The sequence below is a fragment of the Bombina bombina genome, chromosome 3, assembly GCF_027579735.1.
Source record: "Bombina bombina isolate aBomBom1 chromosome 3, aBomBom1.pri, whole genome shotgun sequence".
NCBI lineage: Eukaryota > Metazoa > Chordata > Amphibia > Anura > Bombinatoridae > Bombina > Bombina bombina.
The window spans coordinates 676,595,678-676,612,713 of record NC_069501.1 but is presented as its reverse complement, the minus strand read 5'-3'; positions in this window follow the sequence as shown (position 1 = coordinate 676,612,713).

The following is a 17,036-nucleotide window of genomic DNA, read 5'->3' as shown; positions in this document are numbered from 1 at the left end:
ATACCCTCAAAATAGAGAACATTTAGTTTTTTTTATTTTAAAAAAGTAGCATTTTTTTAAGATAAAAAACAACTGCACTACTCAGTTTTTGGGGTCTAAAGTTGGGAAGGGTGGGGTGTTTGAGAAAAAAACGACACTGAAACAGTGCCTTTACATTGTGGTCTAAGGGAACTGTGTGACAATATACATATATATATATATATATATATATATATATATATATATATTTATGGATTAATATGTGTATATACTCATAATAACACATACATATACTGTATATGTATTTAATTATATAGAAGAAAAGACAATTGCAGGCGGCTTCTCCAAATCCAAAACTTGATTTATTGCTTGTTAAAAATCCATGTGGTACATGATCATACGAAATTCACAAAGCATACACTTGAGAAAGGCTGCTGCTGGCATGTTTCGCCACTCAAGGCGTAATCATAGCTGCAGATAAAATCACAGCCTACCTATTTAAGGCAGCTGGACAAACTCTATTGGTTAAAAAACTAGGGCCTAGATTTAGAGTTCGGCGGTAAAAGGGCTGTTAACGCTCCGCGGGCTTTTTTCTGGCCGCACCATAAATTTAACTCTGGTATCGAGAGTTCAAACAAATGCTGCGTTAGGCTCCAAAAAAGGAGCGTAGAGCATTTTTACCGCAATTGCAACTCTCGATACCAGAGTTGCTTACGGACGCGGCCAGCATCAAAAACGTGCTCGTGCACGATTCTCCCATAGGAAACAATGGGGCTGTTTGAGCTGAAAAAAAACCTAACACCTGCAAAAAAGCAGCGTTCAGCTCCTAACGCAGCCCCATTGTTTCCTATGGGGAAACACTTCCTACGTCTGCACCTAACACTCTAACATGTACCCCGAGTCTAAACACCCCTAGCCTTACACTTATTAACCCCTAATCTGCCGCCCACGCTATTGCTGACCCCTGCATTACACTTTTAACCCCTAATCTGCCGCTCCGTAAAACGCCGCCACCTACGTTATCCCTATGTACCCCTAATCTGCTGCCCTAACATCGCCGACCCCTATGTTATATTTATTAACCCCTAATCTGCCCCCCACAACGTCGCCGACACCTACCTACACTTATTAACCCCTAATCTGCCGAGCGGACCTGAGCGCTACTATAATAAAGTTATTAACCCCTAATCCGCCTCACTAACCCTATCATAAATAGTATTAACCCCTAATCTGCCCTCCCTAACATCGCCGACACCTACCTTCAATTATTAACCCCTAAACTTCCGATCGGAGCTCACCGCTATTCTAATAAATGGATTAACCCCTAAAGCTAAGTCTAACCCTAACACTAACACCCCCCTAAGTTAAATATAATTTTTATCTAACGAAATAAATTAACTCTTATTAAATAACTTATTCCTATTTAAAGCTAAATACTTACCTGTAAAATAAATCCTAATATAGCTACAATATAAATTATAATTATATTATAGCTATTTTAGGATTAATATTTATTTTACAGGCAACTTTGTAATTATTTTAACCAGGTACAATAGCTATTAAATAGTTAAGAACTATTTAATAGTTACCTAGTTAAAATAATAACAAATTTACCTGTAAAATAAATCCTAACCTAAGTTATAATTAAACCTAACACTACCCTATCAATAAAATAATTAAATAAACTACCTACAATTACCTACAATTAACCTAACACTACACTATCAATAAATTAATTAAACACAATTGCTACAAATAAATACAATTAAATAAACTAGCTAAAGTACAAAAAATAAAAAAGAACTAAGTTACAGAAAATAAAAAAATATTTACAAACATAAGAAAAATATTACAACAATTTTAAACTAATTACACCTACTCTAAGCCCCCTAATAAAATAACAAAGCCCCCCAAAATAAAAAATTCCCTACCCTATTCTAAATTAAAAAGTTACAAGCTCTTTTACCTTACCAGCCCTGAACAGGGCCCTTTGCGGGGCATGCCCCAAGAATTTCAGCTCTTTTGCCTGTAAAAGAATAAATACAATACCCCCCCCCCCCCAACATTACAACCCACCACCCACATACCCCTAATCTAACCCAAACCCCCCTTAAATAAACCTAACACTAAGCCCCTGAAGATCTTCCTACCTTGTCTTCACCATCCAGGTATCACCGATCCGTCCTGGCTCCAAGATCTTCATCCAACCCAAGCGGGGGTTGGCGATCCATAATCCGGTGCTCCAAAGTCTTCCTCCTATCCGGCAAGAAGAGGACATCCGGACCGGCAAACATCTTCTCCAAGCGGCATCTTCGATCTTCTTCCATCCGGTGCGGAGCGGGTCCATCTTGAAGCAGGCGACGCGGATCCATCCTCTTCTTCCGATGTCTCCCGACTAATGACGGTTCCTTTAAGGGACGTCATCCAAGATGGCGTCCCTCGAATTCCGATTGGCTGATAGGATTCTATCAGCCAATCGGAATTAAGGTAGGAATTTTCTGATTGGCTGATGGAATCAGCCAATCAGAATCAAGTTCAATCCGATTGGCTGATCCAATCAGCCAATCAGATTGAGCTCGCATTCTATTGGCTGTTCCGATCAGCCAATAGAATGCGAGCTCAATCTGATTGGCTGATGGGATCGGCCAATCGGATTGAACTTGATTCTGATTGGCTGATTCCATCAGCCAATCAGAAAATTCCTACCTTAATTCCGATTGGCTGATAGAATCCTATCAGCCAATCGGAATTCGAGGGACGCCATCTTGGATGACGTCCCTTAAAGGAACCGTCATTAGTCGGGAGACATCGGAAGAAGAGGATGGATCCGCGTCGCCTGCTTCAAGATGGACCCGCTCCGCACCGGATGGAAGAAGATCGAAGATGCCGCTTGGAGAAGATGTTTGCCGGTCCGGATGTCCTCTTCTTGCCGGATAGGAGGAAGACTTTGGAGCACCGGATTATGGATCGCCAACCCCCGCTTGGGTTGGATGAAGATCTTGGAGCCAGGACGGATCGGTGATACCTGGATGGTGAAGACAAGGTAGGAAGATCTTCAGGGGCTTAGTGTTAGGTTTATTTAAGGGGGGTTTGGGTTAGATTAGGGGTATGTGGGTGGTGGGTTGTAATGTTGGGGGGGGGGTATTGTATTTATTCTTTTACAGGCAAAAGAGCTGAAATTCTTGGGGCATGCCCCGCAAAGGGCCCTGTTCAGGGCTGGTAAGGTAAAAGAGCTTGTAACTTTTTTAATTTAGAATAGGGTAGGGAATTTTTTATTTTGGGGGGCTTTGTTATTTTATTAGGGGGCTTAGAGTAGGTGTAATTAGTTTAAAATTGTTGTAATATTTTTCTTATGTTTGTAAATATTTTTTTATTTTCTGTAACTTAGTTCTTTTTTATTTTTTGTACTTTAGCTAGTTTATTTAATTGTATTTTTTTTAGCAATTGTGTTTAATTAATTTATTGATAGTGTAGTGTTAGGTTAATTGTAGGTAGTTTATTTAATTATTTTATTGATAGGGTAGTGTTAGGTTTAATTATAACTTAGGTTAGGATTTATTTTACAGGTAAATTTGTTATTATTTTAACTAGGTAACTATTAAATAGTTCTTAACTATTTAATAGCTATTGTACCTGGTTAAAATAATTACAAAGTTGCCTGTAAAATAAATATTAATCCTAAAATAGCTATAATATAATTATAATTTATATTGTAGCTATATTAGGATTTATTTTACAGGTAAGTATTTAGCTTTAAATAGGAATAAGTTATTTAATAAGAGTTAATTTATTTTGTTAGATAAAAATTATATTTAACTTAGGGGGGTGTTAGTGTTAGGGTTAGACTTAGCTTTAGGGGTTAATCCATTTATTAGAATAGCGGTGAGCTCCGATCGGAAGTTTAGGGGTTAATAATTGAAGGTAGGTGTCGGCGATGTTAGGGAGGGCAGATTAGGGGTTAATACTATTTATGATAGGGTTAGTGAGGCGGATTAGGGGTTAATAACTTTATTATAGTAGCGCTCAGGTCCGCTCGGCAGATTAGGGGTTAATAAGTGTAGGCAGGTGGAGGCGACGTTGAGGGGGGCAGATTAGGGGTTAATAAATATAATATAGGGGTCGGCGGTGTTAGGGGCAGCAGATTAGGGGTACATAGGGATAACGTAGGTGGCGGCGATTTGCGGTCGGAAGATTAGGGGTTAATTATTGTAAGTAGCTGGCGGCGACGTTGTGGGGGGCAGGTTAGGGGTGAATAAATATAATACAGGGGTCGGCGGGGTTAGGGGCAGCAGATTAGGGGTACATAAATATAACGTAGGTGGCGGTCGGCAGATTAGGGGTTAAAAATTTTAATCGAGTGGCGGCGGTGTGGGGGGACCTCAGTTTAGGGGTACATAGGTAGTTTATGGGTGTTAGTGTACTTTAGAGCACAGTAGTTAAGAGCTTTATAAACCGGCGTTAGCCAGAAAGCTCTTAACTCCTGCTCTTTTCAGGCGGCTGGAATCTTGTCGTTAGAGCTCTAACGCTCACTGCAGAAACGACTCTAAATACCGGCGTTAGAAAGATCCCATTGAAAAGATAGGCTACGCAAATGGCGTAGGGGGATCTGCGGTATGGAAAAGTCGCGGCTGAAAAGTGAGCGTTAGACCCTTTAATCACTGACTCCAAATACCAGCGGGCGCCCAAAACCAGCGTTAGGAGCCTCTAACGCTGGTTTTGACGGCTACCGCCGAACTCTAAATCTAGGCCTTAAATTGGTTAACAAGTTATGCTTTAAGGGTTTTTAACCCTATATATACTTTTAAACAGAAAGGCCTCATTATGATTCAATCATTTATTCAAATGCATATAAGTTGGTTAAATGTTGTCTAATGCATATACAGCCCTTAGCGTGTATACATTTGCGGGGCTACGAACTTAAAGGAGCAGGGAAATTCAAAGATACAAAAGCAAATATATTAAATTAAATTTTGGTACTCAGTTTAAAACTACATTATGTGAATGCAGATTTAAAGAGGGATAACATAATCCATTTGCTTAAAGTACTTTGCAGATAAACTTAATGTGCCTATGAAGGAGAGTTACAAATGGGAAGTTACTCAACATGCACATACAGGGAGTGCAGAATTATTAGGCAAATGAGTATTTTGACCACATCATCCTCTTTATGCATGTTGTCTTACTCTAAGCTGTATAGGCTTGAAAGCCTACTACCAATTAAGCATATTAGGTGATGTGCATTTCTGTAATGAGAAGGGGTGTGGTCTAATGACATCAACACCCTATATCAGGTGTGCATAATTATTAGGCAACTTCCTTTCCTTTGGCAAAATGGGTCAAAAGAAGGACTTGACAGGCTCAGAAAAGTCAAAAATAGTGAGATAACTTGCAGAGGGATGCAGCACTCTTAAAATTGCAAAGCTTCTGAAGCATGATCATCGAACAATCAAGTGTTTCATTCAAAATAGTCAATAGGGTCGCAAGAAGCATGTGGAAAAACCAAGGCGCAAAATAACTGCCCATGAACTGAGAAAAGTCAAGCGTGCAGCTGCCAAGATGCCACTTGCCACCAGTTTGGCCATATTTCAGAGCTGCAACATCACTGGAGTGCCCAAAAGCACAAGGTGTGCAATACTCAGAGACATGGCCAAGGTAAGAAAGTCTGAAAGACGACCACCACTGAACAAGACACACAAGCTGAAACGTCAAGACTGGGCCAAGAAATATCTCAAGACTGATTTTTCTAAGGTTTTATGGACTGATGAAATGAGAGTGAGTCTTGATGGGCCAGATGGATGGGCCCGTGGCTGGATTGGTAAAGGGCAGAGAGCTCCAGTCCGACTCAGACGCCAGCAAGGTGGAGGTGGAGTACTGGTTTGGGCTGGTATCATCAAAGATGAGCTTGTGGGGCCTTTTCAGGTTGAGGATGGAGTCAAGCTCAACTCCCAGTCCTACTGCCAGTTTCTGGAAGACACCTTCTTCAAGCAGTGGTACAGGAAGAAGTCTGCATCCTTCAAGAAAAACATGATTTTCATGCAGGACAATGCTCCATCACACGCGTCCAAGTACTCCACAGCGTGGCTGGCAAGAAAGGGTATAAAAGAAGAAAATCTAATGACATGGCCTCCTTGTTCACCTGATCTGAACCCCATTGAGAACCTGTGGTCCATCATCAAATGTGAGATTTACAAGGAGGGAAAACAGTACACCTCTCTGAACAGTGTCGGGGAGGCTGTGGTTGCTGCTGCACGCAATGTTGATGGTGAACAGATCAAAACACTGACAGCATCCATGGATGGCAGGCTTTTGAGTGTCCTTGCAAAGAAAGGTGGCTATATTGGTCACTGATTTGTTTTTGTTTTGTTTTTGAATGTCAGAAATGTATATTTGTGAATGTTGAGATGTTATATTGGTTTCACTGGTAAAAATAAATAATTGAAATGGGTATATATTTGTTTTTTGTTAAGTTGCCTAATAATTATGCACAGTAATAGTCACCTGCACACACAGATATCCCCCTAAAATAGCTATAACTAAAAACAAACTAAAAACTACTTCCAAAACTATTCAGCTTTGATATTAATGAGTTTTTTGGGTTCATTGAGAACATGGTTGTTGTTCAATAATAAAATTAATCCTCAAAAATACAACTTGCCTAATAATTCTGCACTCCCTGTAATATAAGCCAGTCTTTAAGGACTGATAGGGTTGTACGCTTTATTAAGCAAAATTTACTCAAATTATGTCAAATAGCATTAGATATATGTATATATCGTTACAAAGATTGTCCAAACAATATCATATCATGCTGCAATTCTAACGCTGTGAGACAGCAATATTGTATTAGTGTTCAGATCGAAAAGTTCTACTGGTATGTTACTTTGTCACATACACACCTTTGCTTAAACTGATACTTTATACTATAAGCGCAAACAAATGGGCAACTGTTAGTAGTTCAAGTATCTTAGTGCTGCTGAAGCTCTGTATATTGAGCATATGCAGGGTACAAGTAATCAAAAATAATACTAATATTTCATTCCCATTTATGCTTCACATCATGAGCATATGAAGATTTTAAAATTCCTTTAAATAATACTTATGCCGCTCATGTATGCGTTAGCCCAAAAGATCACAATAGATGTTGATTTTGAATACAGCTACTGTGGTAATAAGAACCGACAGATTTGCAAGCTAAGCTTCAAACAATTCAAATAACTCTTATGCCCATTAAGTAAGTGTTCAAACCAACTGTAAGGATTCCAGTTCACCTTTACCAGCTCTCCTTATCACCTGTTCTCTTCTTGCCTGTATTTAAGACATCACCTGACTGCAAACAGGTGCTTAGTTATTGCACTTTTAGCAGTTCCTGCAACTCTGCATACCTGCACTATTGTGTTCTCATTCAAGCCAAGTTTTGCATTATAAAATCTCAAAGGATTCTCTACAGCATTCCATCTCTGTGGATTTCTTTGATGAACTTTTGTCAACTTTACTACAGTAACGTATCTTTCATTTTGGCAGTCTTTTTCAAGTGACCTGCTGTGTTTGCTACTGATCATAAAGCCACTCCGCATCAACCAGCTTACCATTCCTAGAGACTCTCCTATAAAGGATTACTTTCCCAGGTCTGTACTACAATCTTCTGCAAGATCTACGTTAAGTTTGTACAGCCTTTTACTTCACAAGTATTCTGTCAAATTCGTGGCGTCTGCCGCTGTCACTCAAGTGTTCCGCTCCTCCCACCTTCCTGAACGCAGCACCGCTCCAGTGCGGTCTCCTGACACAGCTCCTGCTCTCATCTCTTCACTGCCTGTGCAGCATAGGGAGCCTTTCGCATACTATAACTACCTAACATGCTACAGTGGTTTCTGAGTTCTATCTTATGGAAGTTTCTCTGCTCAGGTTTTCTTGAGTCATATTATTTTTGAAAGCTCTGACTACCTATCCTTTTTGTTTATACTGGAAGTGTGTTATATAAATAATCTACATTTTGATGCATGAACTGCAACCCCGTATCCAATGTTATATATGAACTCTATGTTCTTGATTAACTCTCCTATGTTGAATTTGCTTTTGGAGATAATCTTTATAACTAAGAGTAATTTAATTTAAAATTAATTTTCACCTTTTATACATACAGTCTATGCAAAGTAATAGCCTGTTTTACAAGGTGATACATCCACTCACTAGTAAGTCTGCAGTTGTGGTCCTTATACCTTTACACAAGGCAATTTATTTCCAGACCTCACAGAATAACTAAGCCAACTATGGATCCAGCAGACCTGCCTAACATAGTTTATAATCTATCTTATAGAGTGGATGAACTCACACAAGGATTGAGGGAGTTAAAGGCTGAAAACTACAGTCTAAAGAAAACTATGAAGGAGATATCATCCCCTAAGTCACAGCCTACTGATTCAACACTCGAACCACGTATCTCCCCTCCGGATCTCTTTAATGGGGACAGAGCATTCTATCGTCAATATAGAAATGCTTGCCTTTTAACATTCAACTTAAAACCTCTGACCTACCCTAATGATAGAGTGAAGGTACTGACTATGATTTCCTACCTACGAGGGGAACCCCGTGTTTGGGCTGATAACCTCTTCGAGACTAATAGTCCGATTCTCTCTTCTCTGCAATCTTTTTTGGCTGTTATGGATGAGCTGTACTCTGATTCAAATGTCCAGCTCACAGCTGAGACCAAGCTTAGGAAACTTAAACAAGGCAACCGCCCTGTTGAATGTTATATAATGGACTTTAAACAGTATGCTACCGACAGTCAGTGGAACACCATAGCATTGAAGAATCAATTCCGCTTAGGCCTCTCCGATCTAGTGAAAGACGAACTTGCCTGCTCTGAGCTTCCTGAGTCTTTGGAAGGTCTCATTAGACTTTCAATGCAGATTGATCGGCGGCTGAGAGAAAGAAAGTCAGAACGTCATTACAGTGATACCACTCATAGAAGACTTGTCATGCCGACACATACATCTCATCCCTCAACTTCAACCAACCCTGAGCCTATGGAGATAGGTGTCTTCAGAGGACCCCTCTCTTCTGAAGAGAGATTCAGAAGAAAGTCTAGAGGCTTATGTATGTACTGTGGCTCCTCTTCTCACTCAATCCGTGAGTGCACCTCCCTGCACAAGAATAAAAACAGTAAGTCTCATTCTTCTCTGACTTCCTTCATTGTGCATGATCAGCCAGCTCATTGTATTTTACCTCTCTCATTACAGTGGGACAACAGGCATATGAAGACAGAGGCAATAATTGACACCGGAGCTCAAGGCAATTATATTGATGCTTCCCTTGTAATGAGTAATAAAATACCTCTAAGCAGAAAACTGTGTCCTGTCTCTATTAAAGTAGTTGATGGTTCTGAAATTTCTTCCGGTCCTATCACTCACCACACTATCCCCATTCTTGTAACTACTGTTGGTTTACACCAAGAATACATCACCTTTGATGTTATTACTTCGCCTCTGTTTCCCATTGTTTTAGGAATACGCTGGTTGCAGTTACATGAACCAGATATCACTTGGAACTCCCTACAACTCGATTTTAATTCATCCTACTGCAAGCAGACCTGTTACCAACATTGTTCCTTACTACACCTGTCGGAAACCACACATATTCCAAGTGTTTATTTGAAGTTTTCTGATGTCTTCAGTAAAAAAGAAGCGGAAACTCTCCCGCCTCATCGCTCCTATGACTGCCCCATTGATCTAAAACCGGATACCTCACCACCGTTTGGTCATCTTTACCCACTGTCACAACCAGAATTGGATCATCTTAAGTGCTATCTGGATGAGAACTTAAAAAAGGGTTTTATTTGTCCCTCTGTTTCTTCAGCTGCTTCTGGATTTTTCTTCGTAAGAAATAAGGACAACTCCCTACGCCCCATTATTGACTTCAGAGAACTAAACAAAATAACCATCAAAAACCGCTATCCGTTGCCACTTATACCGGAATTAATTGAAAGGCTTCAGCATGCTAAAGTATTTACTAAACTGGACTTGAGAGGAGCTTATAATCTTGTCAGGATAAGGGAAGGCGACGAGTGGCTGACCGCTTTTAGAACTCGGTACGGCCTTTTTGAATACCTGGTCATGCCATTCGGACTCACTAACGCGCCTGCTACCTTCCAGTTCTTTGTGAACGATATCTTCCACGATCTACTTGATGTTTGTGTTATAGTGTACCTGGACGACATTTTGATCTATTCCAAGAACACGGAAGAACACATAAAACATGTCAGCTGGATACTCTCCCGTCTTCAAGTGCATCGACTTTATGCAAAGCTGGAGAAATGTGTCTTCCATACCACTGAAATTTATTTTCTAGGTTATACCATAGGACCCCAGGGCATACAAATGCAAGATAACAAAGTTGATTCTGTCAAAACCTGGCCTCAACCCACGAATAGGAAAGATCTGCAACGCTTCCTTGGATTCAGCAATTATTACAGGAAATTTATTAGGAATTTCTCTCATAAAGTTAAGCCTTTAACCTCACTCACTAGTGTTTGTGTTCCTTTTCATTGGAACGATGCCGCATCTAAAGCTTTTCAATCACTCAAGGATTCTTTCACCTCTGCTCCGATTCTGCAGTTTCCTGATCCTTCTCTGCAGTTCACTCTTGAGGTGGATTCTTCGGACTATGCTGTTGGTGCAGTTTTATCACAACGAAAAGACCTTCAAAAACCACTTCATCCCGTGGCTTTCTACTCAAAGATACTCTCTTCTGCAGAGATGAACTACTCTATCGGTGAAAAGGAGCTACTCGCCATCAAGAGAGCTTTCGAGAACTGGAGACATTTGCTAGAGGGCACGTCTCTTCCTATTCTGATATATACCGATCATCGCAATCTTGAATTTCTAAAAAAGAACAAAACTCTTTCAGACAGACAAGTTCGCTGGAGCTTATATTTCAGCAGGTTCAATTACCAAATCATATACCGACCTGGATCTAGGAATGGTAAGGCTGATGCGCTCTCCAGAAGGGATCCAAGACCAATTAACACCCAAGAGCCTACCTCAATTATCCCAGCTGAAAGATTCATTGGTCTCCTACCCTCTTTTGAATCGCAAGTACAACACTCTCTACTCTCCGACACAGAGATTCCTTTCCAACAACTTACCCACCGCGATAACTTGTACTACCATGGTCAGAAACTATATATACCAAAAGATCTTAGGAATGATGTAATAAGACAACACCATAATCCTCCTCTTATCGGACATCCTGGTATAAAGAAAACGAAATCCCTTCTTGACCGTTTATATTGGTGGCCAGATATGGTTTCTACAGTTAAATCCTATATACAAAACTGTACCATCTGCATTACTTCTAAAAAAGAAAGGAACAAACCGTATGGTCACCTTCTACCTATTGAAATACCCAACAGACCTTGGCTTTATATTGGAATGGACTTCCTTGTGGAACTACCATTGAGTTCTGGTTTTAATACCATTCTAGTTGTCACAGACATTCTGACTAAAATGGCGATTTTCATTCCATTTAATAAATTACCAACCTCCAGTGAAACAGCTGAACTGTTTCTGAGTTCTGTTGTTAGGTATCACTCTTCCAGTCTTCCAACTATTATAACAACTGACCGGGGTACTCAGTTCACCTCTAAATTTTGGAAACATCTTTCCCAACATCTTCAAATTGACCATCGTCTGAGTACGGCATTTCATCCACAAACTAATGGGCAAACTGAGAAACTGAACCAATGGCTTGAGCAGTATCTCCGCTGTTACTGCTCATACCACCAAACCAACTGGACACACTACCTATACATGGCTGAGTTTGCCTACAACAATTCCAACCACAGTTCCACTAAACTGTCACCATTTTTTGCAAATTATGCATTTCACCCCAATTTCAGCATTCAAGATTGTGAGCCAGCTAATTCTCCAAAAGTTGATGACCTCTTGCAAAACATAGCGGAGAATTTCCATTTCCTAAAAAGGAATATACAAACCGCTCAAGCTTCACAGAAAAGGTACTACGACTTACGCAGAAGACCAGCTCCCACTTATGAGGTTGGAGATAGGGTTTGGCTCTCCACCAAAAACATTAAAATACCAGTTCCTTCTAAGAAACTTTCCGGTTTATTCATTGGTCCATTCCTTATCACTCGAGTTGTTAACCAGAATGCAGTTACCTTGGAACTTCCCTCCACCTTGCCTATACATTCGACCTTTCATGTGTCATTGTTGAAACCGGCCACTGATTCGACTCCTACCAGCAGTATCCTGCCTCCTGCGGCCTCAGCATTGGACTCTGATTCCTTTGAAATCCAGGATCTTCTTGATTCTAGAATCTGCAATGGGCAATTACAATATCTAGTTCGCTGGAAAGGTTTCACCCCTGATGATGACACCTGGGAACCCTATACTCACATTGATGCTCCTCGTCTTCTTTCCAGATTTCATAGACGCTACCCTCAACGTCCGAAGCATCAAGCCGAGGATTGGCTTCCTTGATGGGGGGCGTATGTAAGGATTCCAGTTCACCTTTTCCAGCTCTCCTTATCACCTGTTCTCTTCTTGCCTGTATTTAAGACATCACCTGACTGCAAACAGGTGCTTAGTTATTGCACTTGTAGCAGTTCCTGCAACTCTGCATACCTGCACTATTGTGTTCTCATTCAAGCCAAGTTTTACATTATAAAATCTCCAAGGATTCTCTACAGCATTCCATCTCTGTGGATTTCTTTGATGAACTTTTGTCAACTTTACTACAGTAACGTATCTTTCATTTTGGCAGTCTTTTTCAAGTGACCTGCTGTGTTTGCTACTCTGCTGCAGCGGATCATAAAGCCACTCCGCATCAACCAGCTTACCATTCCTAGAGACTCTCCTATAAAGGATTACTTTCCCAGGTCTGTACTACAATCTTCTGTAAGATCTACGTTAAGTTTGTACAGCCTTTTACTTCACAAGTATTCTGTCAAATTCGCGGCGTCTGCCGCTGTCACTCAAGTGTTTCGCTCCTCCCACCTTCCTGAACGCAGCACCGCTCCAGTGCGGTCTCCTGACACAGCTCCTGCTCTCATCTCTTCACTGCCTGTGCAGCATAGGGAGCCTTTCGCATACTATAACTACCTAACACGCTACAGTGGTTTCTGAGTTCTATCTTATGGAAGTTTCTCTGCTCAGGTTTTCTTGAGTCATATTATTTTTGAAAGCTCTGACTACCTATCCTTTTTGTTTATACTGGAAGTGTGTTATATAAATAATCTACATTTTGATGCATGAACTGCAACCCCGTATCCAATGTTATATATGAACTCTATGTTCTTGATTAACTCTCCTATGTTGAATTTGCTTTTGGAGATAATCTTTATAACTAAGAGTAATTTAATTTAAAATTAATTTTCACCTTTTATACATACAGTCTATGCAAAGTAATAGCCTGTTTTACAAGGTGATACATCCACTCACTAGTAAGTCTGCAGTTGTGGTCCTTATACCTTTACACAAGGCAATTTATTTCCAGACCTCACACCAACAGACAAAAATAATTATCCATTTTTAAGTGCAGCGTCGGTTATGATAGCGAACACAAGGTATCAAACTGAGCTACAAAAAGGTCTCTTCTATAGCGGAGACCTGATTTACATTTAACTGCCACTGTTAGAAAAGAGCATATTAAGGTGCAATTCGTATATATCACTGAGTTAGCTTTCTAAAATTGAGGTTTCATAACCTCGTGAGAGTGCCCCTGACGCGCGTTTCACATAACGCTTCCTCAGAGGATTAAACCAGTTTTCACACAGTTTTCAAGTTTTTCATCAGCTGAAAGAAATTTAAAGTGTTTATTAACAATCTTGCATATTTCAGTGTACTGAAGTCTGTTACAAAAGTAACGCCATGGTGGGTATCTGAAACTGTATCTTTAGGGGATCCCTGAATCAAAGTATTCCTATCAATGTTTAGGACTTGTTCCCTGGCTTTAAGGACAACTTGATTAAAATAACCACGCTTTTTCAGTCTATTACTTAATTCAAGTGATTGTTCACATAAAGTGTCATTTAGGATTCAGTTTCTTCTAACCCTGACAAACTGCCCCTTTGCCACTGCAAAGGGAACATGTTGAGGGTGGCAACTGCTAGCGTGCAACTGTACGTTGCCTGCTGTTGGTTTCCGATAGATACTGCTGATTATTTTTCCTTGTTTTGTTCCTTCTAAGGTAATGTCCAAGAAATTGATGGTATTGTCACATAGATCAGAGGTGAACTGTATACCAACAGTATTGCTATTTAAAGCATCAACAAATTCTGAGAAGTCTGCGTCCCCGCCCACCCACATGAGGAGGAGATTGTCAATGTAGCGTCCGTAATAATGGATTAGATGCCTGTGGGAATTTCTATCTCCATAGATGTGGGACAGCTCCCACCAACCCATAAACAGGTTGGCATAGGAGGGGGCAAACTTAGCCCCCATAGCTGTCCCACACCTCTGGAGATAGAACTCCCCCTCAAATTTGAAGTAATTATGGGTGAGCAGGAAACGCAACACCCTCAGAATATAATCTTGGAAGTACAAACTAAACTCTGAATAGTTCCTAAGGAAGAAGCAAATTGCTTCCAAACCCTCCTCATGGGGGATGGAAGAATACAATGCGACCACATCAATTTGCTGCCCATCGAAATAGGCCAAAATTCCATTCCTTAGATTCAAGTATCTTAATGACATGTTTCGTGTCACTAAGATAACTATTTAAAGATAATACAAATGGTTGGAAGATTCCATCCATCCATTGTGATACATGTTCGGTCAGTGAACCGATCCCACTGACGATGGGGCGTCCCTTTACTTCAGTGAGGGATTTGTGTATTTTGGGAAGATGGTGGAAGATGGGCACCACTGGATGGTCAACACATAGAAAATCAAAAGTGTCAGAATCAAAGTGCCCATCTTCCAAACCATCGTCCAAAATGCCCCAAAGTTCCCGTTTATATGAAGGAGTTGGATCAGCAGGCAAAAGGGTATAATTGTCTGTGTTCTTTAATTGGCGAAAAGCCTCTTGTATGTAAACATCTCGATCAAGAACCACAATGGAACCTCCTTTGTCTGCTGAGCACACAACAATGTCTTTTTTGCTTTGAAGCTCATCAAGGGCAAGTTTTTGTCTTTTGGTAACATTAGATGGTGTCTTATTTTCCACTGCTTTTTACGCTGTCAAATCGCGTTCAACCCTCTTGAAAAAGATTTCAAGTACTTGGCCTCTAGTGTGCATAGGGTACAAATCAGAGGGGTACTTAAAACTACTGTAAGAATTAATATTATCAGACTTGGTATCCAAATCACCCTCTCGCATTAATTGCTCTAAAGTGAGGGTATCACATACATCACTGAATGTTTGTGTGTGTCGTGCATGTTTTGTTTGAGATGATGTTAATGTTTGAGGGGTTTCAATCCCAGCAATAGGCAAGTTGCTTTCTCCATAATAAAATTTCTTTAAAGTAATGTTTCTTATTAGTTTATTAACGTCCAATAGCGTTTTGAAAATGTCAAAGTTGTTTGCGGGGGAAAAATTTAAACCCAAGCTCAGTACAGATAATTGAGCTGGTGTAAGTACATGTTTAGACAAATTAACAACATTGTCAATTACTTGTATTTGTGTTGTCCCCTGTTCCTTCTGTTGCCCCGATTGCCCCTCAGCTGATAACATATATATTTAAAAATTTGCTACCATCGCTGCGCTACTTACCCCTTAATTGCATGAGGTTCTGATGCCATCATCAGAACGAGACTCCCACTGGAGCCTATAGAATAGAGATCTCGTGAGCACAATGATTCCCAGCAATGTGAACATGAGCTTGTGTTCGCATTGCTGTTAACTTGTATTACACAGTGGAGTGCAAATATCACTTTCATGAAAGAGATATTTAGTGCTCCACTTGTAATCTGGCCCTAAATCTCTATTTGTTTATGGTAATGGTAACCACACATATCATGAAAAAATATGCAGGATGTATGTACAATTTGCTTAACTTTTTATTTTAATTGTATTTTTATTTTAACAAGATATGTTTTTTAAGATACAAATAATGAAAGTCTTTAAAAAAAAATTATAATGAAATGTTCTCTGTCAAAAACTATTGTTTAATCATGCTGTATGTTTCTATCCATGTAGGCAGGCTGTAAATAACTCAAAATAACCTAAGAATAGCAAGAGCTATATGTTATTATGTTGGCAGACAATGCACCAGCAAAGTAGACATCTCTCGAGTCCAGCCTATTGGTAGTACTGTGTCTATCAAAAGGATAAAGCTACTAGTACTTACACTGTATTTGCCGAAGTTAGTCATTTACAACCCCAATTCCGAAAAAGTTGGGACTGTATGAAAAATGCAAAAAAACAAAAAAAAGAGTCATTTAAAATTTAATTTCACCCTGTAGTATATTGAAAGTACGTTATTTTATGTTTTACTTTGTGAATTGAATGTATTTTTGAAAATGCTGACTGCAACACACATTTGAAATGAGAGTATATTTTCAAAAATACATTCAATTCACAAAGTAAAACATCAACTAATGTGTTAATAATGTGTTTTCAATATGGTACCGGGTGAATTGAATGTTCAAATGACTCTTTTTGCTTGTTTTTTTGCATTTTCCATACTGTCCCAACTTTTTCGGAATTGGGGTTGTGCAATAAAACAGTCAAATATTTCACTGTCATCACATAATATACCAATAATGTAAAACTTAATATATCTATATTTCTATATCTATCTATTTATCTATCAATCTATATATCTATCTATTTATCTATCATTTATAATCTATCTATCTATCTATCTATCTATCTATCTATCTATCTATCTATCTATCTATCTATCTATCTAAAAACAAATGTTAACAAATGTTAATATTACAGTTTAAAAAGGACATTAAACTTCATTTGCCATGCATATAAAAGAACACTATTTAAACATGTTAAAAGTAGTTGTTTTTTTCTACAAAATAAGTTAAATTAAAGTTGTTTATTTTGATTTTGAATTTGACAGGAAGTGCACGATTAATCTAAGATAGTGC